The 24,398-nt window shown below is 40.7% G+C and overlaps 1 long non-coding RNA gene across 1 annotated transcript in view; it reads right to left on the minus strand.

Annotated features, from left to right (window-relative positions):
• LOC141985907 (uncharacterized) overlaps positions 1 to 24,398 on the minus strand; it is a 39,128-nt gene that overhangs the window by 6,813 nt on the left and 7,917 nt on the right. The window contains exon 2 of the long non-coding RNA XR_012639059.1: positions 11,894 to 11,991. This is a non-coding gene — a long non-coding RNA (uncharacterized LOC141985907). The remainder of the gene's footprint in view (positions 1 to 11,893; positions 11,992 to 24,398) is intronic.

Genomic DNA, 24,398 nt, shown 5'->3' on the forward strand with positions numbered 1-24,398 from the left:
CAAATTAAAAATTAATGCACCTCAGCCATGTTTGCATCAATTTTGTGTTTGATTTCCAAGAACAACTGAATGATTCAGCTTGACAAGGAGCTTGTGGAAAGCAAATTTTAAGGTTGTGTATTTTAGCAAACTTTAAACAGATTCAAGGCCAGAAGAGAACATCGTGATCATCTAGTTTGACCTCCTGTGTAATACAGACCACATAACTTCCCCTAATAATTCCTTTTGAACTAGAGCATATATTTAAAAAAAAATCCAATCTTGATTTAAAAATTGCCAGTGATGGAAAATCCAGCAGGAGCCTCAATAAGTTGTACCAATGATTAATTACCATCACTGTTATTAATGTATGTCTTATGCACATGATTATTCTCCCTAGATGTGGGATGGGAGTTGGGACACAGCTTGACAGAGCAGGGAGGCAGAGATCCCAAATGCCTTGCTAGCACTCTGGCACAGAAGAAATTGACTCAAATAAGTATGTGAGTTCATCCTTCACAAGTAGGACGTATAAGAACAGCACACGATTACTATGAAGAGCAACCTTCTTATTGCAACAGTGGCCTCCCCTAAAGTTGGCAGCAGGCACCCCCGTTTCCCAAAAGAACACCCCAACAGATTTCCATTTCTTTTCCCTCAACCTCTCTCTCTAACCCAATCCACCTGGAACCCAGCTATTGGGGTTGGGGAAGCCCATTACATAATTAATTGCAAATTGAAATATAGTTGGGGATATTGATTGTCCAAAGCTGAACTCTTGACTGGCTCTTTTGGATGATGACCCAACTCTGCACCACCTTGCAGTGGTGCACAGTTGGGACCTCAAACAAATAGTAGACAAATAAGGTATTGGTTTGCACCCTACACAAAATAATGTATTTCACTGAAGAACTGCAGTCCTACACACACCATGTTTAATGGGCAAAGGGATGCAAATTATTAAACCTACTGTGGAATCTAGCTAGGTGGTGAAAGCTACGCCAGTTTGCATTTGTAAATTTGTTTTTAGGTGGTTCCTGTAGTCTTGGATCCGGGATGCTCAGGGGGTGGGGAGAGAGAAGAAAAGGAAGAATCTGAGCTCTGTGAAAAAGTGAATAAATCTCATCTTTGCTTTTATTAAGCTTTCCAAATGTTCCCCAGAGGGGTTCGGGTACAAGACAAACTGGCATTGAGCATAAAAGAACCATAGAGAAACACAAATCTAACTTATCCAAGTGCCTCATGATTCCTGCTACTGTGACCTGCTGTTGCTGCTCCCAGGGAAACTCTGGAGGCCTAGAGCCTCCTGTTATTTGCAACTGCAGCTAGCGGAGACGAGAAATTTAAAGGGGCAGTGTCTATTTTTTCATACTGCTCCTTTTTTCCCCCCCCAATAGGTACATTCCTCTGCAGTTCTGAGTATCTGAACAGTACCACAAACTTAGTTTGACAGGGCCAGTTAGCCATTTCTGTGACCAGCATTTCTTACAGGGTGATTGTTTTCCACCATTCTTGCTTTATTCACCGGATGTCTCCAGCTTGCTTTCATGTTCAAAAGATCTATCTGGCTTTAAGATTAAACTCAATAAGTTTATGGAGGAGATGGTATAACATGGTTTTGGTAATTAAATATTCATGGTAAATAGGCCCAATGGCCTGTGATGGGATATTAGATGGGGTGGGATCTGAGTTACCCAGGAAAGAATTTTCTGTAGTATCTGGCTGATGAATCTTGCCCATATGCTCAGGGTTTAGCTGATCGCCTTATCAGAGGTTAGTAGGTCAGTGGGTGGCAGGTTGGGACTACCTAGTTCTTAAAAGCCCTGTAGACCAGTTTTCAAGATCTGTGGTCCCTGAGAAGGAGAGTATGGCCCACAGCATCTTCCTTATGTAGAGGTTATGGAGCTTGTGTGATAACACAGCTGTTCTCTGAATATCTTTGATCCTCTTTTTTAGTCATATCTTACAAAGACTGGTAAAGTGCCCATTTCCTTTTTATCTAATCAACTAAAGAGAAACATTTGTACCATTTATACATAAAATTAATTTATTGTGACAATGAATTATTGTACTTTAGTCTGGCATCTTGCTGCTAGCAGTACTATCATCAAAGTAGGAGATACTAAAGACATTGATCAACACATTCACATGAGGTCAGACAGACAGATTTTTTCCAAACAATGGAGCTTAACAGAAATTTAGAACTTTATGTTCAAAGGCACCTGGATCTGTTTGGTGGTACAAACATATTTCAGATAGTAACGGGGGGGGGGGGGGGGCTGCCCCAGAGGCCTAAAGACAGCCAGCCATGTTCTCTAATCAGTTGCCGCTGAGATGTTCCCTATAAAGAGCTGCAGGAAAAGGGGGGAGGACCGTCTCCTGCAGCAGTCCCTGGAATAGTGAGATTCCTAGTGAGAAGCCGTGGCAGTTGTGGCTGGATAGAAAGCCCCAGATGGAAGTTTTGTTTTGTTTTCTTTTTGTGAGTTTGTGATCATTTGGACAATAAATGGAACCTAGAGGGAAGGGCTATAACTCATTTAGGTGTGGCTGATAATTCCTCAGGCTGGTGAGGAAGGTTGCCAGCTTACACAGGTAGTCTGACTGCCTAAACTGCCTCCAAACAAGTGCTTTCCACTATCTTGAATTATGTTATTTTAAGTAACCATACACTAAGCTCTCTTTGGGGTGCACAACCCCAACCGTACGGTTTGCAACCATATATACATTTGAGAATTCCACTCTTAATGGCTTGACTTCAGGAGATGGATGCTACTCACAGCAGTGTAACTACTAAAACTTTGTTCTCTCTGTGCAAGCTTCTTGTGCCAGGTCCAGCGCAAAGCAATTAGAAAGCTGCTGTACGAGGCAGCCAGGAATTACTGTGACATAAGGGAAGCCATGGGTAATGTAAAAGCCAGTGTAGCTGACTGTACATTACCTATTCTTCCCCTTCCATGTAGAGGTTTTCTGTGAAATAGATTGTTAGGAGTGGCCCATAGGAAGATCCACTATTTCTCATTACTCCATATACATGTGAGCCAGGTTTGGGGGGAAAAATAAATAGTTTATAACAGCACTGACTCATAATAGTGGTGTGAGAATACTGGAAATGGGAGTTTTCACACACTATCAACTTGAAATTGAGCTCCTCTGAACAAAAATGGGAATGTGACGGGTTTGAAAATTGACCATTTGAAAACTAAACTTTATATGTGAAAAATAAAAATTTAATTGAATTTGCAGAAAAATTAAGTTGGAGGGAGACATGAAATTGTATTTAGTGGTAAAAATGTATTGTGAAATTTCATGGAAACACTTTTCTCACTTTCAGCTTATTCTGTCAAAACACTATGTTAAGGTACAAAGTCAAAATTGTCCAACTCCTAAAGTTTGCAGGGAAAGGGTTCTCTTCTGCAAAAAGAGAGGAGAGTAGCTATCTTATAAGGTGCAGGAAATAGAGAGTAAAAGGGAGTAGACTATCGGTTTTGCAAACATACAGACAGAGCATGGTTTTTCCTAGCTGTACACTTGACATGGTTAGCACGAGAACTTTGCACAAAAATGTGTTAGGATGCAGTTTTCAAATCAAAAATAATTTTCACCAGAGTCGTCCTCAGCAAGACCACATTTCAGTTTTTTACCCACAACCATTTTGGCATTAAGCTGGTCAAAAGAAGCTGCTCAGTTGTTTTTATACAGAGAAAATTTTTTTTTTTTTAAATTCATGTTCCTCATATTAAAAAATGATGGAACCTGTTTTGATTAAACTTTGTTTTGTTTTTTTTTAAAAAAACAAAAACAAACAAACCCTCAGAAATAATTACCTTTGGGCAGAGACTAACCATGGAAAATTTCAGCCTGAAAGGTGTATACATTTCAGAGAATTCTTTACAACTGAAAATACGTTTTACAGTATTGTTTAAATCAAACACTTTCTCATTGTGTATTATAAGGCATGATGGCTACATAAACTTCCTGTTTATGTTTACTATGGAAGTTTAGCATTTTATTTTTAGCTCTGAGCTACTTTGAATTGTTTGTAGTATCTGGATTTTTGTCTAATATATGTCTGATATATTGATTAGATTTAAAAGGTTGCAAGCATATTAGTTTGCGGAAGCAAATAACTAGAGATATGAAATTCATTATAATGTAGCAGTCACTGGTATTAATCAGATCTTCATATTTTAGTCTAGAGTTTCATATAAAGACACCACAAGACAAGATTGCTATCAAGAGCAGCTTTTATCAAAAGCAACTGTACAATCATCTTCAAAATGTTAATGCTTTTTCCTTTATGTTATCTATACTTTTCATTAATGCATTATTGTACTGCTTATTATTCACCTTTGCATTGTTCATATACTTGATAATTTCTTATCTTATTTCTCATAGATTTTCTCCTTATGTTTTCCAGATACCTGGGACTTTTAATATCTGGGATTATTGAAATGCACTGGTGAGCAGTTTTCCCATATTACATATTCAAGTATGTGTGAAACAGTTTTTAGTGATAATCTGTGCACTGTATCTAATTAGTTTTTCCCCCTTATGTCCCTACCAATCCCTTTATCATCTTTTTGCACTATTTCTGTATAGTTTTAATTCTAATATTTTTGTTTCTTTTCAACTTTACTTGTCTAAACTATACTAATTTATATTGGTTTTTCAAAGGTTTTCTATAAACTTTGTGCACTCAACACTTTTGTATAGATTTCCTCACTCCAACATAAAATGAGTGCATCACCCTTTGTAGAAAGAGAGCTTCACTTTGCTTCTAATTTATTTTGAAAAGAAGTGAAAATCACTTTCTCATAGACTTTAAGGCCAGAAGGAACCATCATGATCATCTGGTCTGACCTCTTAGGCCATAAAACCTCCCTCACCCACTCCTGTAGAGATCCATAATCTCTGGCTGAGTTACTGTAGTTTTCAAATCTTGATTTAAAGACTTCAAGTTACGGAGAATCTACCTTTTACTCTCATTCAAATCAGCAGATGACCCATGCCCCATGCTGCTGAGGAAGGCAAAGCCACCCCCGAACCTCTGCCAATCTGACCTGGGCAGAAATTCCTTCCTGGTCCTGAATATGGTGATCAGTTAGACACTTAGCATGTGGGTGAGACTACCAGCCAGACATCTGTGAAAAAAAATTCTCTGTAGTAACTCTGAGCCCTCCCCATCTAGTGTCCCATCTCTGGCTGCTAGAGATATTTGCAAATAGCAGCAGTGGATGGGTTATATGCCATTGTAGATAAGCTCGTCATACCATCCCCTCCATAAATTTATCAAGATCAGTCTTGAAACAAGTTAAGTTTTTTGCTTCCACTGTTCTGCTTGGAAGACTGCTCCAGAACTTTATTCCTCTGCTGGTTAAAAACCTTCATCTAATTTCAAGCCAAAATTTGTTGGACGATTTACATCCATTTGTTCTTGTATCAGCATTGGCCCTTAATTTAAAGAACTCTTCTCCCTCCCTTGTGTTTACCCTATCTTGGGTTTCTAAACTGTTACTGTGTGAATATCAACCTATCTGTCTGAGTTGGGACCACATATGTCCTCCTTTGTGTGCTGTTGGGTCAGCCATGAGCAGGTGTGTAGTGTGGTGGCCAGAGAGGTGCTTTCTATTTGCGCCTTCTGATTTAGTCATTCATGAAGCACACCTATTTCAGAGTGACCTTGTTGTGATGTCCCTCTGAAATCACCCTGAACGCTTTTTAAAAAATCCTGGAAGAGACCCAGCTCCTAATCAAAACCTAGCCCTTTTTTGAGTAGTATACAGCACTCAGGGGCAAGATGAAGGGCTTGTCTACATCACAAGTTGCTGCGCTGCAAGCCAGTGAGTGAATCTACGGCACATCAGCTTGCTGCAAAGTAATGATACTGCTACAGCACAGTGCAAGTCCCAGAGTATGGTTTATTGTACTATTACTTGAAGGCACAGTAAGCCAAGTTGCACATCAGGACTTTCACTGTACCATAGCAGTGTCCATGTGAAATGTTACAACAGAGCAAGCTGGTGTGCGGTAGATTCACACCCTGGCTTTCCATGGACTAACTTGGCATATGGACAACCCCCCCACAGTATTGAAAATGCCTTTAATGCCCAGACAGGCCACCCTACAAACCAACCCTTTTACTCAGACTGTGAATTTAAACACATATACATATCAGAATTTGGCCTGAGTTCCTCTGTGTTGCTATGTTTACTGAATAAGGGATTCCTTTAAAAATGCTTTCTGTAACAATTTCATTTAATCTGCCTAAAGAAAATCTCAACACAAGACCAAACAAAGAGTAAAGTATTAATTAAGGTTTGCAAAAGGCAGCCTTTCAATGCTGCAGTGTTTCCACTAGGTTGGTCCGCATTAATGCAGAGTCGATATGCTCTGCTGATTCAGTGCTATGTCAGAGCACTCCTGTATGTTCTCCCTGGGATCTAATCTGAAGTGAAATTTACAACTATTTTGTGTCTACTAATTTTAGACAGCACGTACATTCCAAAGACCTATAGTAAAATCAGTCTGTTGATGTTTAAATATAACCATCCAGAGTACATGTAGGTGAGGAGAGTTTGGGGGTGAGAAAAAGAAGGGAAAATGAAATAGGAGGGAGGAATGAAGGAAGGAATTAAGAAACAAAAAAACCAAAACACTTAGCCACTATCCAAGAGCAGAAAGTGCAGGCAGGGAGAAGAAGCTACTGGCATTCCAGGGATATAAAAATCAGTGGCTAAAATGGCAATGAGAGACTGTAAGTGAAAAGAAGAACAAATGAACATTCAAAATAATGCAAAACAGCATCCGTAGACATTGACCATTAATTCAAAATTGTAATTAGTGACCAGTCACCACAACTGAATTATTTGAGCATAAGCTTTTGTGAGCTACAGTACACTTCTCCTGTCTAACACAGGTCATAGAACTTCCTCCAAATAAATTCCTAGAACAGATCTTGTAGAAAAACCATTTACTTTTGATTTAAAAATTGTCAGTGATAGAGAATCCACCATTAACATTGGTAAATTGTTCCAATGGTTAATTATTCTGTTAAAAAAGTATGACTTATTCAGCCTGAATTTGTGTAGCTTCAACTTCCAGTAATTGGACTGAGTTATACCTTTTTCTGCTAAACTGAAGAGCTTATTATTAAGTATCTGTTCCCCACATAGATGCTTATAGACTATAGTTAACCTTCTCTTAACCTTCTCTTTGTTAAATTAAATATATTGAGCCCCTTGAGCCTATTGTTACAATGCATGCTTATGGCTCTTCTCTGAATGCTCTCCAATTGACCAACATACTTCTTGAAGTGTGGACACCAGGAATGGGACATAATATCCCAGAAGCAGTTACATCAATGCCAAATACAGGGGTAAAATAACCTTTCCACTTCTACTTGACTCTGTTTATACATCCGAGTATTGTATTTGTATTTTTGGGAATTTATGTCCAGCAGATTATCTACTACAATCCGCTAATCTTTTTCAGAGTCACTGCTTCCAAGTCCCATCCTGTAAGTATGGCGTATGTTCTTTGTTCCTAGATGTACAGGTTTACAGCTAGCCGTATTAAAATTAAAAACTTGCACCCAGTTTACCAAGAAATCCAGATTACTCTGAATCTGATCTGTCCTCTTCATTATTTACTACTCTTCCAGTGTTTGTGTCATCTGCAAACATTATCAGTGATGATTTTAGGTAATTTATCACCACAATCCCTCGGCCACCACATCCCTTGGCCCGCGCCAGTTCCCGCAGCCCCCATTGGCCTGGAGTGGTGAACTGCAGCCAGTGGGAGCCGCAATCAGCCGAAACTGTGGACGCAGCAGGTAAACAAATCAGCCCGGACTGCCGGGGGCTTACCCTGGTGGGCTGCATGCCAAAGGTTACCGATCCCTGGTGTAGTGCCAAGAACCTATCCCTGCCGGACCCCACTAGAAACACATCTGCTCCATGATTATTCTCCATTTACAATTACATTTTGAGACCTATGAGTTAGCCAGCTTTTAATCCATTTAATGTGCACCATGTTAACATTATATCTTTTAGTTTTTTAATCAAAATGTCATGTGGCACCACATCAAATATCTTATAGTAGTCTAAGTATATGACATCAACACTATTGCCTTTACCAATCAAACTTGTAATCTTATCTAAAGAAGTTAAGTTAGTTTGACAGGATCTATTTGCCATAAAACAGTATTGATTTGCATTAATTATTTTACTCTTCTTTAATTCTTGATTAATAAAGTCCCTTATAGGTTGCTCCATTATCTTATCTGGGATCAATGCCAGACTGACAGGCCTGTCACTACCCTGATCATCCCATCCCACAAGCTAAATATGAGTCAACAGTGTAACACTGTTGCAGGAAAAGCAAACATCATTCTGGGATGTATTAGCAGGAGTGTTGTAAGCAACACATGAGAAGTAATTCTTCCGCTCTACTCCACGCTGATTAGATGTCAGCTGGAGTATTGTGTACAGTTCTGGGCGCCACATTTCAGAAAAGATGTGAACAAATTGGAGAAAGTCCAGAGAAGAGCAACAAAAAATGATTAAAGGTCAAGAAAACATGACTTATAAGGGAAGATTGAAACACGTGGTTTGTTTTGTCTGGAAAAGAGAAGACTGAGAGGAGACATAACAGTTTTCAAGTACATAAAAGGTTATTACAAGTAGGAGGGAGAAAAAATGTTGTTCTTAACCTCTGAGGATAGGATAAGAAGCAATGGGCTTAAATTGCAGCAAGAGGGGTTTAGGCTGGACATTAGGAAAAACTTCCTAACTGTCAGGGTGGTTAAGCACTGGAATAAGTTGCCTAGGGAGGTTGCGGAATCTCCATCATTGGAGATTGAAAAGAGCGGGTTAGATAAAAACCTGTCAGGAATGGTCTAGAGAATACTTAGTCCTGCCATGAGTGCACTGGACTAGGTGGACTTCTCAATATCCCTTCTAGTCCTATGATTCTAGACTAGATCGTTTTTCCCCCAAATACAGAACAAAATATTTATTGAACACTTCTGCCTTTTCTGCATTATTATTGATAACGCCACCATTAATGGACCAATACCATTGTTAGGAAACTTTTTGTTCCTAATATGCTTAAAAAACTCACTGTTTGTAGTGAGGTGCAGCTGGGCCCCTCTTACTCTGCCTCTGCTGCCTTCACAAACCAGTCAGGGATGCCTCAAGCTGATGCAATCACCAGTGCACTTTATTTGTAGCTATTTCCCACCACCACCTTACTCTTTATATACAGGTTTGTTTCACAACCAGGCTTTACAAGTAGCAGATCAGAGCCACCTGCCCTTCTCTGCCTCTGGCCTTTCCCTTTCTCCAGCCTCAGCTTCCTTCCTCCCTCCCTCCCAGCCCTTTTATAGCTTCTGGCTAATTAGGCTGGCAGCTGTTGCTAGCTGCAGGCAGGCACAGGCCTATTCAGCTAGCTCCAATCTACTCCCCTTAATTGGGGCTAGTGTGGCGGGGGCTGGTTAAGCACTCCTTACCCTGCACCCTGTCACATTGGCTATAGATAGCCCGGTGTGTCCCTTTCCTTCCCTTATCAATTTTCTAGATTCTAGACTACAACATAGTTGTCCCCCCCAAATACAGAATGGAAATATTTATTGAACACTTCTGCCTTTTCTTCATTATTATTGATTATGCCACCATTAATGGACCAATACCATTGTTAGGAATCTTTTTGTTCCTAATATGCTTAAACTTTCTTGTTGTTTGTAGTGAGGCGCAGCTGAGCCCCTCTTAGCTGAATTCTCAGCTTCTGATTTATATTAATTACTTTCAACTCTTTTCTCCATTTTTACATATTATTTTTGAAATTTGTTTATAGTTGCTATCACTTCCCATCTAAACCAGGTCAATTTTTTAACCTATACAGCCTTCTCCCTCAGTCATGGGATTATGGATTTTTGGCATGTAGTAAAGAGTTTTTAAAACAATTTCCAATTGTTGTTCACATTTTCTGATTCAGTATTTCCTTCTAGCTGATTTGGCTCATAATTGTTTTTAGCTTTGAGAAATTAGCACTTTAAAAGCACCATGTATAAATATCACTGGCCTGGTCTTTATTTTGTTTGCACATTATAAATTGGATCAAGCCATGATCACTTCAAGCTAAATTACCACGAATTTTTAGTTCTGTGATCAGTTCCTGTTTATCTGTCAAGATGAGTTCTAATATAGAATTCTACCACATTGGATGCAACACTTTTGAGTTAGGAAACGGTTATGTATAATATTTAGAAATTCCACGGACGTTTTACTACTGGCAGAATGAGGTTTCCAGCATGTTAGAGAGACAAGCTCTCTTACACACAGAAGTTGGTCCAATAAAATATATTCTCTCACCCACCTTGTCTCTCTAATGTCTGGGGACCAACGCAGCTAAAACACTGCATATTTCCAGCATATGTCACCCCATGATCACGCAGTTTTTCTTCCTACACATTATAAACTGGTGTATATAGAGCTGGTTGTTCTGTTCCCTAGGGTGATTTGGTGATCTGTAGCAGACACCTACTAATACTGCATTTTGGGACTTATCTGTTAAGACATACACTCATAAGCATTCAAGATTATTTTCTTCTGAGTTAATCAGTGACTTAGAAACACAGAATGCCATTTTTGACTAGAGTACCACTCCCACTTGCCTTCTGCTCACTTGACCTTCCTAAATAGGTTATAGCCATTGATTTTAACTTTCCTGTCATTGGAATCATCCCACCAGGTTTCAGTAATACCAACTAGATTGAATTCATGGTCATAAATGAGCAATTCCAGTTCCGCTTGTTTGTTACCCAGGTTCCTAGCATTGTTGTATGAGCAATTAAAGAGTTTATTTTCTTCAAGGCCTTAGGTTTCTTGATTAGTTTTGTACTAAATATCTTGATTGTGGTCAGTGCTCATATCTTCACTTTTTTTACCCTCCCTTTTTGTTGAGCACACTTCTGACTACTCTAGACAGCCTGTCCCTGAGGATATTGGTTCCCCTTCTACTGAGGTGAGGCCACCCAAACTATATAGCCCCCCTTCCCACAGAAGATGGACCAAAGTTACACAAAACCTCCTGTCATAAATATAAAGGGAAGGGTAAACCCCTTTAAAATCCCTCCTGGCCAGAGGAAAACTCCTCTCACCTGTAAAGGGTTAAGAAGCTAAAGGTAACCTCGCTGGCACCCGACCAAAATGACCAATGAGGAGACAAGATACTTTCAAAAGCTGGGAGGAGGGAGAGAAACAAAGGGGCTCTGTCTGTCTATATGCTGCTTTTGCCGGGGATAGACCAGGAATGAAGCCTGAGAACTTTTAGTAAGTAATCTAGCTAGGTATGTGTTAGATTATGATTTCTTTAAATGGCTGAGAAAAGAATTGTGCTGAATAGAATAACTATTTCTGTCTGTGTACCGTTTTTGTAACTTAAGGTTTTGCCTAGAGGGATTCTCTATGTTTTGAATCTAATTACCCTCTAAGGTATCTACCATCCTGATTTTACAGAGGGGATTTCTTTACTTCTATTTCTATTAAAAGTCTTCTTGTAATAAAACTGAATGCTTTTTCATTGTTCTCAGATCCAAGGGTCTGGGTCTGTAGTCACCTAGGCAAATTGGTGAGGCTTTTTACCAAACCTTGTCCAGGAAGTGGGGTGCAAGGTTTTGGGAAGTATTTTTGGGGGAAAGACGTTTCCAAACAGCTCTTCCCCAGTAACCAGTATTTGTTTGGGGGTGGTGGCGGCCAATCCAAGGACAAAGGGTGGAATATTTTGTACCGTGGGGAAGTTTTTGACCTAAGCTGGTAAAGATAAGCTTAGGAGGTTTTCATGCAGGTCCCCACATCTGTACCCTAGCGTTCAGAGTGGGGGAGGAACCTTGACACCTCCACCCAACATCACTTACCCAGCTAGTGGTTCACTTCCAGAATCTTTTGCCTTCTGTCTTCCTTTGCTAGTGGGATTATTTCAGAGACGATCACTTGGACTTTCTTCTTCAGCACACTTTCAAGAAGACAGGAAGAGACAGTAAGTCAAATATTAATGAAGGTATATAGCTGTAGAATAGATGCTCATTATAGCTTGGCTATAATAGTGAAATTGTATTATTATTTGAAGTTTTGAATTTGTATTTGAATATTAATTGCCATATTGTGATCACCCCCCACTTAGTCACAACAACCTGCCAGTGGATTGTGAATAACTGCTCACCAGTTTGACTATAGAGTTCACAATCTGTCTTGGAGTGAAGTACACTTCTTGTTTTGAGCAATGTAGGGCGCTGTACTTGAGGACAAAAGGCTGAACTTAGGTGTGTACCTGTGTCTCTTTTTTCATCCACCACTGTTGTGGCTCCTGCTGCTGATTGTCACACTGCTGTTGTCAGTAGAAGTGGGCACAACAGGGCCTGACTGCTCTTCCCCTCTCTCTCCAGTCCTCCCATAGACCCTGGCTGCTGCTTATTTGCAAGCAATACTAGGTATTGTGACCTATGGTGGGAACAAGAGGCGGGCTCACAAGATGATGAGGACCAACCAACATGATGATCTTAGCAGTGTCACTGAGGGGAGGTGAATGGATGTCAGGAAGGCCATAAAGGAGGAGTTTGCTGTAATCAGGATGCGCGAGGAGGAAGGCTTGGACAAAATTTTTCAGTGTGAATAAGAGGAAAAAATAACTGGGGGAGGAGGCAGACATTAAGTCACATTGAGGTCAATAGGAGTTGCTATTGTCTTCATTAAATGAAGCTAGGATTTCACCTATAGCCTAGAGATGATCTGTAGGAAGGAGTGGTAAGATTTGGATATGGCCTAGAAGTGTGCAACTGAAGAGAGAACAAGTTAAAGACGACACTCTAAAGGCCTATGACACTAGGAGTATGGTTGTGCTGTCTTTGATTTTCACCTTCCTTCTGTTTCATAATTGCATACTTTATTTTTCAATCTTTTCTGTCCCTCCTTCCACCCTATAAAGTAACGTGTTGGTGGGGGGAGAACCAAAACAAAAAGAAAAGCAACTATGTGAGACTGTATCCGCAAAAAGAAAAGGAGTAACTGTGGCACCTTAGAGACTAAGAAATTTATTTGAGCATAGGCTTTCATGAGCTACAGCATCCGATGAAGTGAGCTGTAGCTCACGGAAGCTTATGCTCAAATAAATTTGTTAGTCTCTAAAGTGCCAGAATTACTCCTTTTCTTTTTATGTGAGACTGAGTGCTCAGGTATCAGTGAACACTGAAAATCTTCATGTGCAATATAAGAATATCAATCTTGTAAAATGAACACTAGCAAGCAGTGAAACTTATTTTCTTACAGCTTTCTTTCTTCAAATTTCCCATCAAGTATTTCAGACAGAGTTTTCTAAGTTTCCTTTTTCGCTGTACATTTTTAGACTGTTTTGGCAAGTTTTAAATAATGGATTCACTTTCCAACAGATTAAGTGTTGGAATGATTAAAAAAAAAAATCTGTGAAGCAACACCAGTTGGGAAGCAAGAAAGGAAGAAAAAAGAGAAAGAGATGGCACCTTTGCTTTACTAAAATATAGTTGTGTGATAGAGACAGAGCTGATGGTAGTTATATAATCCTTAATCCTGTACTCCTAGCTAATCATTTCTCAGATTTTAAGAAACCTTTGCTTAATATAAAAGAAAAATAGATACTGTGGTGTGAACTATGAATCATATTTATTAGTTATACTTTTTCTTAATCTTTCAGCTTTGGGACACCAAGTGTATAGTGGCTACAGAAACTTTTACATGTAATAAGAAAATCATTCAGTATAAAAATCCATTAAAAAGAAATGACCTTCTTCAGAACCCGAAACCATACTTCATTCTCACCTCCTACAAGCCCACTGGGCAACATACTTAACTTGAAGCTCCTCAGGTCAATTTCTTTCTTTAATATTAGCCTGCAGCTATGAACATGTGTTATTACAGAAATGAAGTAATGGAAAACCATCTTGATGTGAAAGCATATTAGAAATCACAAGGGAATTTGCCTGGAGCTGTTGCATAACACAGCAGTGCACAACCAGAATACTAGCAATAATTCAGCTCCTTAAGGCTCACAGATTTACCTGATTTTGGTTCAATCAGCAGTATCTATCTAAAACCACTTCAGTTTGTTGCTGCTAAAGACTTATTACCAAATAATGAGCAACAAAGATGACCATGCATTTACAGAATGTAGTATTCAGAGCTAGATAAACAGTAGAACTAAACTAGGACAATTCTATTTAATGCGTTGCCAATTTAATTTGTTATGCCAAGATCAGTTTCAAACTCAGGTGTAACAGAGTTTGAATAACTGATCAAAGCTAATATGCTAATATGCTAATTTGCTTATATCTCTATCTCTATCTCTATATATCTATATATCTATATATATGTACGTACAGAATCAAATGCACTTTAAAAAGTGCTGCTTGTAGTACTTTATAATCCATTTAGAAGTGTAAATGGATTTTTAAGAGGTTGCAAAACTCTCAACGTGTATTGTATCCAAGATGCTTCAGAAAGTCATTGCATCTTCCTGGATGTACATGCTCAACCTAAATCTTTGTATTTGTTTCTTCCAACTCTGAAAAGAAATCTATTTTAATTGAGATGTTATGGCAAGACACATAAGGGCTAATTTTGTGTCATGGTAAATTGTATAGAAAGTCAATTTGGTCAGAGGAAAAAGGTAAAAGTGGTGATCTTAGCATTTAAAAAAACAAACAAACAAAGTCCACAGTCCCAGGTCACATATTTTTAATCAAAATGTCATTTAAGAGCTATAAAACGGAATTTAAAATAAGTAACTAACTAATAGTTTACAAGAAGATTACATTTCATTCATTTGTTGGCAAATTAATTTTTTTGATATATTTGTTATAATTAATAGAATCCTGGGAAATTAAACATGCCGATGATTGGAGCTCCTAGGTGCCATGATAATGTACATGAATAATAACGTTGTATATTTCATATACAAGACAACTCCACAGGATTATAGGTAATTATTTTACACTGTGTATTCTCATCCAGTGCACTTGCCATGCCTAGAAGAATTCCATGTCGAATTAGATATATGAAAATACTATACATAATTTGATTTATTCTGAGAAAATGACATTTTAGTTGTATATAGAATGGAAAACATAAGTACAGTTAGACATGCTTAACAAACTTGTCAGAGAAGACACAGTGAAACCAGCCATGCACTGATAACTCATTGGAAAGCCAATGTTTCTCATGACGTCCTTGACATGACAAGCATGACAGACTAAGCCAAGGCAAGGTCCTTCATAGGTTACAGCAATGACTGCTAAAATCATTCGATAAAGGAAGTTGTGCTAACCTCTTATGGATTTTGTCAAGCTATGACAATAGATGTATGTTCTCTGCCAAAATAGTATCAACCCTCAGATCTAATATTAAACAAATACATGCAACATTAAAATTGCACAGTTTAAACCAGACAATGTCAGGAAATTCAAAAATTAAGGGCCAAACTAATCTTGGTGTAATTCCACTGAAGTGAACAGGGTTATACCATGGATATATATGGCACATTCTTTCAACAATAGCAAACATTTGGCCATCCCATTCCTGCTCATCCTTTGACCTAGCACTCTCGCATGCACCCAACATTCCAAATCTGCAGTATGTAGTATCAAGCCCCTAACAGATTAAGGGTCTAATCTTGAACCATTGATATCAATGGGATTTTTAACATTTACTTCAGTGGGCACAGGATCCAGCCCAAGTGATTACAGAAATTACACCAATGTCTCCAAGAAGTCAGCCAATGACTATACATAGAAAAACAAATCATGCATGAGGGAGAAAACATGGGTGATGCAGATAGGAGGGTCCAGATTAAGAGGTGGCATTTGGGCAAACCTAAAACTAGATAAGCAGAGAGATGGCACATGAGATTCCTCTTCAAAATCAGTTTATGGAACTGATCTACTGCAACTATGAAAAAAGTCTGACCTGTGAAGACTGAGCCTGACAGAAGATATCACAGATTTTTAAAGCTATAGTATGTAAATTAAGAGTTGGAAGTTGTGACTAGAGATCTGTGAATATTTCATACTCAAGCAAACTCTTGGCCTTTATCCAGTTCTAATTCTGTATGAATCATTTTGCAATAGCAAAATGTAATTGTTGGTGAACCATTGCAGTCTGTGAATTGAAATAGTCAGTTTCCCCCTAATTAGAACTCTGAGTCCTGGTCCCAGGGGCAGGCAGGGAGAAAAAAAAAACATTAGGAGGCCAAGGGATCTTGGGTCTGTGGTCCTATTTTAAGTATCCTGTAGTTTCCCAGCTTCTTGGAAGACAACACTCCTTAAAACCATAAATCCCAAATATGCTTCACTTACATTAATAGCAAAAATCCTATTGACTTCAATGGGAGCAGGTCTGAAAAATAAATTCTCCTAATCAGTAAAGCACTTAAGCAGATACTTAACTTTAAGCACATGCTTTACTCTATATTTATTGAGCACTGTCAAGGTTCCTTCCCCACTCTGAACTCTAGGGTACAAATGTGGGGACCTGCATGAAAACCTCCTAAGCTTACTTTCACCAGCTTAGGTTAAAACTTCCCCAAGGTACAAATTAATTTTATCCTTTGCCCCTGGATCCACTGCCACCACCAAACTTTAACTGAGTTTACTGGGAAACGTAGTTTGGACACATCTTTCCCCCCAAAATCCTCCCAACCCTTGCACCCCACTTCCTGGGGAAGGTTTGGTAAAAATCCTCACCAATTTGCATAGGTGACCACAGATCCAAACCCTTGGATCTGAGAACAATGAAAAAGCATTCAGTTTTATTACAAGAAGACTTTTAATAGAAGTAAAGGAATCACCTCTGTAAAATTAGGATGGTAGATACCTTACAGGGTAATTAGATTCAAAACATAGAGAATCCCTCTAGGCAAAACCTTAAGTTACAAAAAAGACACACAGAGAGGAATAGTCATTCTATTCAGCACAGTTCTTTTCTCAGCCATTTAAAGAAATCATAATCTAACACATACTTAACTAGATTACTTACTAAAAGTTCTAAGACTCCATTCCTCTTCTATCCCCGGCAAAAGCAGCATACAGACAGACACAGACCCTTTGTTTCTCTCCCTCCTCCCAGCTTTTGAAAGTATCTTGTCTCCTCATTGGTCATTTTGGTCAGGTGCCAGCGAGGTTACCTTTAGCTTCTTAACCCTTTAAGGTAAGAGGATTTTTCCTCTGGCCAGGAGGGATTTTAAAGGGATTTACCCTTCCCTTTATATTTATGACAAGCACATACTAAGTTATTTAAACATTTTGTTTAAGGATATTCATTTATACCATGACAATCGCTTGATCCTCTTATATTCCTAATAAAGTGCCTTATACATATAGAGTCAATGTTTCTACTGACTTCACTGGGCTTTGGGTCAGATTTGAAATCACTTGTCACTATGCACTGTTTTCTGTTTCTTACTCTCCTAGTTTCCAGCCTTACCCTCTGGCATTGACATACATAATGGTTTGCTAGCCAGTCAACCACAGGAAGTTTGGGGTGTACAGAAGAGGGATTCTCATAAGAACAGCCATACTGGGTTAGACCAAAGGTCCATCTAGCCCAGTATCCTGTCTTCTGACAGTGGCCAATGCCAGGTGCCCAAGAGGGAATGAACAGAACAGGTAATCATCAAGTGATCTATCCCCTGTCACCTGTTCCCAGCTTCTTGCAAACAGAGGCTAGGCATACCATCCCTGCCCATCCTGATTAATAGCCATTGATGGACCTATCCTCCATGAACTTATGTAGTTCTTTTTTGAACCCTGTTATAGTCTGGCCTTCACAACATCCTCTGGCAAGGAATTCCACAGGTTGACTGTACGTTTTGTAAAAAAAATACTTCCTTTTGTTTGTTTTAAACCTGCTGCCTATTAATTTCATTTGGTGACCTCTAGTTCTTGTGTTATGAGAAGGAATAAATAGCACTTCCTTATTTACTTTCTCCACACCAGTCTGATTTTATGGACCTCTGTTATATCCCCCCCCTTAGTTGTCTCTTTTCGAAGCTGAAAAGTCCCCCTCCTATTAATTACTCCTCATATTGAAGCTGTTCCTTACCCCTAATAATTTTTGTTGCCCTTTTCTGAACCTTTTCCAATATATATTTTTTGAGATGGGGCGACCACATCTGCATGCATACCATGGGTGTGGGCATACCATGGATTTATATAGCAGCAATATGCTATTTTCTCTCTTCTTAGCTATCCCTTTCTTAATGGATTCCCAACATTCTGTTCGCTTTTTTGACTGCCGCTGCACATTGAGTGGATGTTTTCAGAGAATTGTCTATAATGACTCCAAGATCCCTTTCTTGACTAGTAACAGCTAATTTAAACCCCATCATTTTATTGTATAGTTGGGATTATATTTTCCAATGTGCATTACTTTGCATTTATCAACATTGTATTTCATCAGCCATTTTGTTGCCCTGTGACCCAGTTTTGTGAGATCCTTTTATAGCGCTTCACAGTCTGTTTAGAACTTAACTATCATGAGCAGTTTTGTATCATCTGCAAATTTTACCACAGTGTATCCCTGTCAAGGTTCCTTCCCCACTCTGAACTTTAGGGTACAGATGTGGGGACCTGCATGAAAACCTCCTAAGCTTACTTTTAGCAGCTTAGGTTAAATCTTCCCCAAGGTACAAACTATTTTACCTTTTGCCCTTGGACTTTCGCTGCTACCACCAAACGTCTAACCAGTATATTACTAGGAAAGAGTCCGTCTGGAAACGTCTTTCCCCGCAAAATCCTCCCAAACGTTACACCCCCTTTCCTGGGGAAGGTTTGATAAAAATCCTCACCAGTTTGCAGAGGTGACCAGACCCAAACCCTTGGATCTTAAGAACAATGGAAAAAAAAACAGTTTCTTAAAAGAAGCATTTTAATAGAAGAAAAAGTAAAAAGGATCACCTCTGTAAAATCAGGATGGTAAATACCTTACAGGATATTTAGATTCAAAACATAGAGAATCCCTCTAGGCAAAACCTTAAGTTACAAAAAAGACACAGAGGAATAGTTATTCTATTCAGCACAGTTCTTTTCTCAGCCATTTAAAGAAATCATAATCTAACACATACCTAGCTAGATTACTTACTAAAAGTTCTAAGACTCCATTCCTGTTCTATCCCCGGCAAAAGCAGCATACAGACAGACACAGACCCTTTGTTTCTCTCCCTCTTCCCAGCTTTTGAAAGTATCTTGTCTCCTCATTGGTCATTTTGGTCAGGTGCCAGCAAGGTTACCTTTAGCTTCTTAACGCTTTACAGGTGAGAGGATTTTTCCTCTGGCCAGGAGGGATTTTAATGGTGTTTACCCTTCCCTTTATATTTATGTCAATCCCTTTTCCAGATCATTTATGAATATGTTGAATAGGACTGGTCCCAGTAGAGACCCATGGTGGAAACCGCTATTTACATCTCTCCATTCTGAAAACTGCCCATTTATCCCTACCCTTTGTTTCCTATATTTTAACCATTTACCAATCCATGAGAGGACATTCTCTTATCCCATGACAGTTTACTGTGCTTAAGAGCCTTTGGTGAGGGACCTTGTCAAAGGCTTTCTGAAAATCTAAGTACACTATGTCCACTGGTCCCCCTTGTCCACATGCTTGTTGACCCCCTCAAAGAATTCTAGTAGATTGGCGAGGCATACTTTCCCTTTACAAAAACCATGTTGACTCTTCCCCAACAAACTATGTTAATCTGTGTGTCTGACAATTTTGTTCTTTAATAGTTTCAACCAGTGATGAGCTGCCAAAATCTTAACGGGTTCCCTCCTCACACCACGAGGGGGTCGTTGCCCACCCTGCCCCCCGGGACTTCTGCCCCATCCAACCCCCCTGCATTCCTTGATGCCCCCTCACAGGACCCCTGCCCCATCCATCCCCCTCCCCTGTCCCCTGACTGCCCCCAGAACCGGGCAGGAGGGTCTCGTGGGCCACCGTAGTGAGTGCCCACCCCACCCCACCCCTAAGAGCCAGAGGCACCTGCCGGGGGGCGAGGTGGGGAGCCCCGGCAGTGCTTACCTGGGGCAGCTCCCAGGAAGCATCCGACAGGTCCCTCTGGCTCCTAGGCGCAGGGGAGCAGCTGCTCCCCCACTGATCACATCAAAAGTGGCGCCTTAGGTGCCGACTCCCTCGGTGCTCCGGGGCTGGAGCACCCACAGGGAAAATTGGTGGGTGCAGAGAATCCATAGGCAGCTCCCCTCGCCCTGCCCCAGCTCACCTCTGCTCCACCTCCTCCCCTGAACCCACTGCCCCGCTCTGCTTCTCTGCGCCCTGCCCCTCCCCCAGCTTCCCGCGAATCAGCTGTCCAGTGGGAAGCCGGGGAGGGCAGAGAAGCAGGCCGCGGCTTCCCGCTCAGGCCAAGGGTGGCGGAGGTGAGCTGGGGTGGGGATTCCCCTGCATGCCCCCCCCCCCCGGGTTACCTGCTGCAGCGCGGGTGGCCCTCCTCGCGCCCCCCCGCCCCGGCTCACCTCTGCCTCCCTGGGCCTGAGCAGGAAGCCACCACTTGCTTCTCAGCCTGCCCTGGCTTCCTGCGTGAACAGCTGATTCATGGGAAGCCTGGGGTGCGGTGGAGAAGCAGAGCCGGGCGGCGCATTCAGGGGACGAGGCGGAGGTGAGCTGGGGGTGGGGTGGGGAGCTGCCGGTGGGGGCTCTGCACCCACCAAATTTTCCCCTTAGGTGCTTCAGGGCTGGAGCACCCGTGGAGCCGGCTCCTAAGGCACCACTTTTGGCCGGTTAAATTTAGAAGCCCTTTTAGAACCGGTTGTCCCTCGTGGAACAACCGGTTCTAAAAGGGCTTCTAAATTTAAAAACCAGTTCTAGCGAACTGCACAAGCTGGGTGTCTATTTACCTAGGGTCTTGGTCTTCTAACCAGCCACAGCACTTCTCCAAACTCTCCTCTACTTCAACTCCTCCAAACTGCACTCTGCTCCAACTCCTTTTCCTGGCTGATTGAAGCAGGGGGGTTTTATCAGGTGACTAGTTTCAGGTGCTCTAATTGGCTTCAGGTGCTTTTAATTAATCTATAGAAACCTTTCTTCCCTCTACAGGGAATAAGGCTTCTCCTCATCCTGGGACTTACATATCTCTCCTATATCACTCTCCTGCTGCCTTCTGGCCATGTGTATCACAAAGGTCATTTTGTTTAACCTACAATATTATATGTTTTCTTGGACTAAAGAAGAAAAGCTATTTTCTCTCAGCGTGAACCCCAAACTGATTTGGGTGGGGGTGAAGAAATGGATTGTTTTTCTATGAACTGTAATCCCTTGTTTCAGTGTTATTCAGGAATTTATATATAGAAAAGAATGCTATGGCATGCCATGAAATTATTATGACAAGTGAAATTGCAATACCAATAGGTTTTGGAAAATATATTTATTTTCCATTTCAGAGCTATGTGAATATGGTGTATAGAATTTTACATTATTTTTTTACTATGTAATCAATGAACTATTTTAATTCAGGGATTTGATACTTCCCTTCTTGTTCACAGCAAGATTACCTCTAATTAGTCAGTCTAATTTGCCTAAAGGTTTAAGCAAAGACTTTACAGTTTTTATTGTGTACTTCTTTTTGCCAAGTCACAGATGTTGTATTCTTCTTCCCTTATCTTAATGTTTTATGAGTATGAGTAGGAACACTGAAAAATTACAAGAAGATAGTGAAATTTCAGGGAATTTTCAACTTGTGATGAAAACATGAAAAGGGCTAGAGGTCTGAGTCACAAAGTGGGAAAAAAAGATTGGGATTGAGAAAGTGCAGGAGGTGGGTTTTTTTGGGGTGCGCTTTGCTTTAGACTCATAGTCATCTCTAGATTAGATCTCTCTCACAGGGTGGATAATGGATTTCCTACCAAACTGTCTTTTTGGGCCCCGTTCTTCATTTCTTATGCACATAGAGCTCCTGTTGACTTATAAATGAGTTCTAATGCCTTGTTGTGTCAGATGAACCATTTAGGTTCTTGGGTTTTTTTGTACACTATACAAAATTTAAAAAAGCATCTTTGCAGTGGTTTCTACAAATAAACATTTCTAAATACACTGTCAGATCTTATTACACAAATAACCCTACCCCCACAATGCTCTCGCTAACCAGTCTCCTCTTCCATCTGGCTCCCCTTCCTGTAGTTGTTTTCTTGGAGAAGACTTAACAGCCTGATTTACCTGCCCTCAAGGTGGTGTCACAGGATTTCTGTGACATATGGTTTCTTCAGGATATGTCTACCACCCTGTCAAGGTTCCTTCCCCACTCTGAACTCTAGGGTACAGATGTGGGGACCTGCATGAAAACCTCCTAAGCTTACTTTTAGCAGCTTAGGTTAACACTTCCCCAAGGTACAAACTATTTTACCTTTTGCCCTTGGACTTTATTGCTGCCACCCTCAAATGTCTAACTGGTATATTACTAGGAAAGAGTCCGTTTGGAAACATCTTTACCCCCAAAATCCTCCCAAATGTTACACCCCCCTTTCTGGAAGGTTTGGTAAAAATCCTCACCAATTTGCATAGGTGACCACAGACCCAAACCCTTGGATCTTAAGAAAAAACATTGCTTCTTAAAAGAAGAATTTTAATAGAAGAAAAAGTAAAAAGGATCACTTCTGTAAAATCAGGATGGTAAATACCTTACAGGGTAATTAGATTCAAAACATAGAGAATCCCTCTAGGCAAAACCTTAAGTTACAAAAAGACACAAAAAGCAGGCCAGACAGAGTGAAACGCTCTAGGGGAAAACAGAGTTAATAAGACACATGCACCTCTAAATATGCTACCAAGTATATAAAGACTAACAATATTTTCAACATCTCAAGGATGATTTTAACCAGTTGATTCTGCGAACTTTCACGGGAGAGTGCATCAGCTACTTTGTTAGAAGCTCCTGAGATGTGTTGGATGTTGAAATAAAAATCTTGGAGAGCTAAACTCCACCGAATAAGTTCTTTGTTATTTCCTGTGGTGGTCTGAAGCTGCTGTAGCGCAGCATGGTCGGTTTGCAGGTGGAAACGCCGTCCCCAAACATATGGGCGTAGCTTTTCCAGAGCATAGACAATGGCGTAACATTCTTTTTCACTGACTGACCAGTTGCTTTCCCTCTCAGACAGCTTCTTGCTGAGAAACACTACAGGGTGGAATTCTTGATCCGGTCCTTCCTGCATTAAAACTGCTCCCACACCATGCTCGGACGCAGGGTCAGACATGAGTGTCGCTTTAAGCTGGTTAAAGGCCTTCCGACACTCTTCGGTCCATTGAACGCCATTTGGCTGTTTCTTTTTGGTTAGGTCTGTCAGTGGGGCGGCGATTTGGCTGTATTGCGGTACAAATAGTCTGTAGTAACTGGCCAAGCCTAAGAAGGATTGAACTTGTTTCTTTGACTTTGGGACAGGCCACTTTTGGATAGTATCCACTTTGGCCTGTAGGGGGTTGATAGTTCCTTGACCCACCTGGTGTCCAAGGTAAGTCACTCTGTTGAGGCCTATTTGACACTTCTTAGCCTTAACAGTTAGTCCTGCTTCCCTTATGCGCTTGAAGACTTTTTGCAGATGTTCCACCCAGGAACCGAAAATATGGCCACATTGTCAAGGTAGGGGACTGCATATTCTCCTAATCCCACTAGGAGACCATCGACAAGTCTTTGGAAGGTGACGGGTGCATTCCGCAGCCCGAAAGGAAGTACATTAAATTCATACAGCCCGAGATGTGTGGTGAAGGCTGACCTTTCCTTGGTGGATTCATCTAGCGGTACCTGCCAGTACCCCTTGGTTAAGTCCAAGGTAGAGATGAACTGGGCCCATCCCAGTTTCTCCAATAGTTCATCCATGCATGGTGTTGGATAGTTGTCGGGGCGAGTTACAGCATTTAGCTTACTGTAGTCCATGCAAAAACGTATCTCTCCATCTGGTTTGGGAACTAGAACCACTGGAGATGCCCATGCACTGCCAGAGGGGCAGATTACACCCATCTGTAACATATTCTGGATCTCCCATTTTATAGCAGTTTTAGCTTGAGGAGAAACACGGTAAGGTTGGACTTTAATTGGGTGAGCATTATCTGTGTCAATGGAGTGGTATGCCTGTTCAGTCAGTCCTGGGGTGGCTGAGAACGTCGGCGCGTAGCTAGTGCACAGCTCCTGGATCTGCTGTCACTGTATATGCCCAAGGGTCATGGAGAGGTTCACCTCTTCCACGCCACCAGCACTTTTCCCTTCGTAGTAGACACCTTCAGGCCACTCAGCGTCGTCTCCTCCCTGGGCTGTAAACTGACAAACCTTTAATTCTCTGGAATAAAATGGCTTTAGAGAATTAATATGGTATACCTTAGGCTTTCGTCAGAGGTGGGGAATGCTAT

This window comes from Natator depressus, chromosome 4 (assembly GCF_965152275.1).
Source record: "Natator depressus isolate rNatDep1 chromosome 4, rNatDep2.hap1, whole genome shotgun sequence".
NCBI classification, from domain to species: Eukaryota; Metazoa; Chordata; order Testudines; family Cheloniidae; genus Natator; species Natator depressus.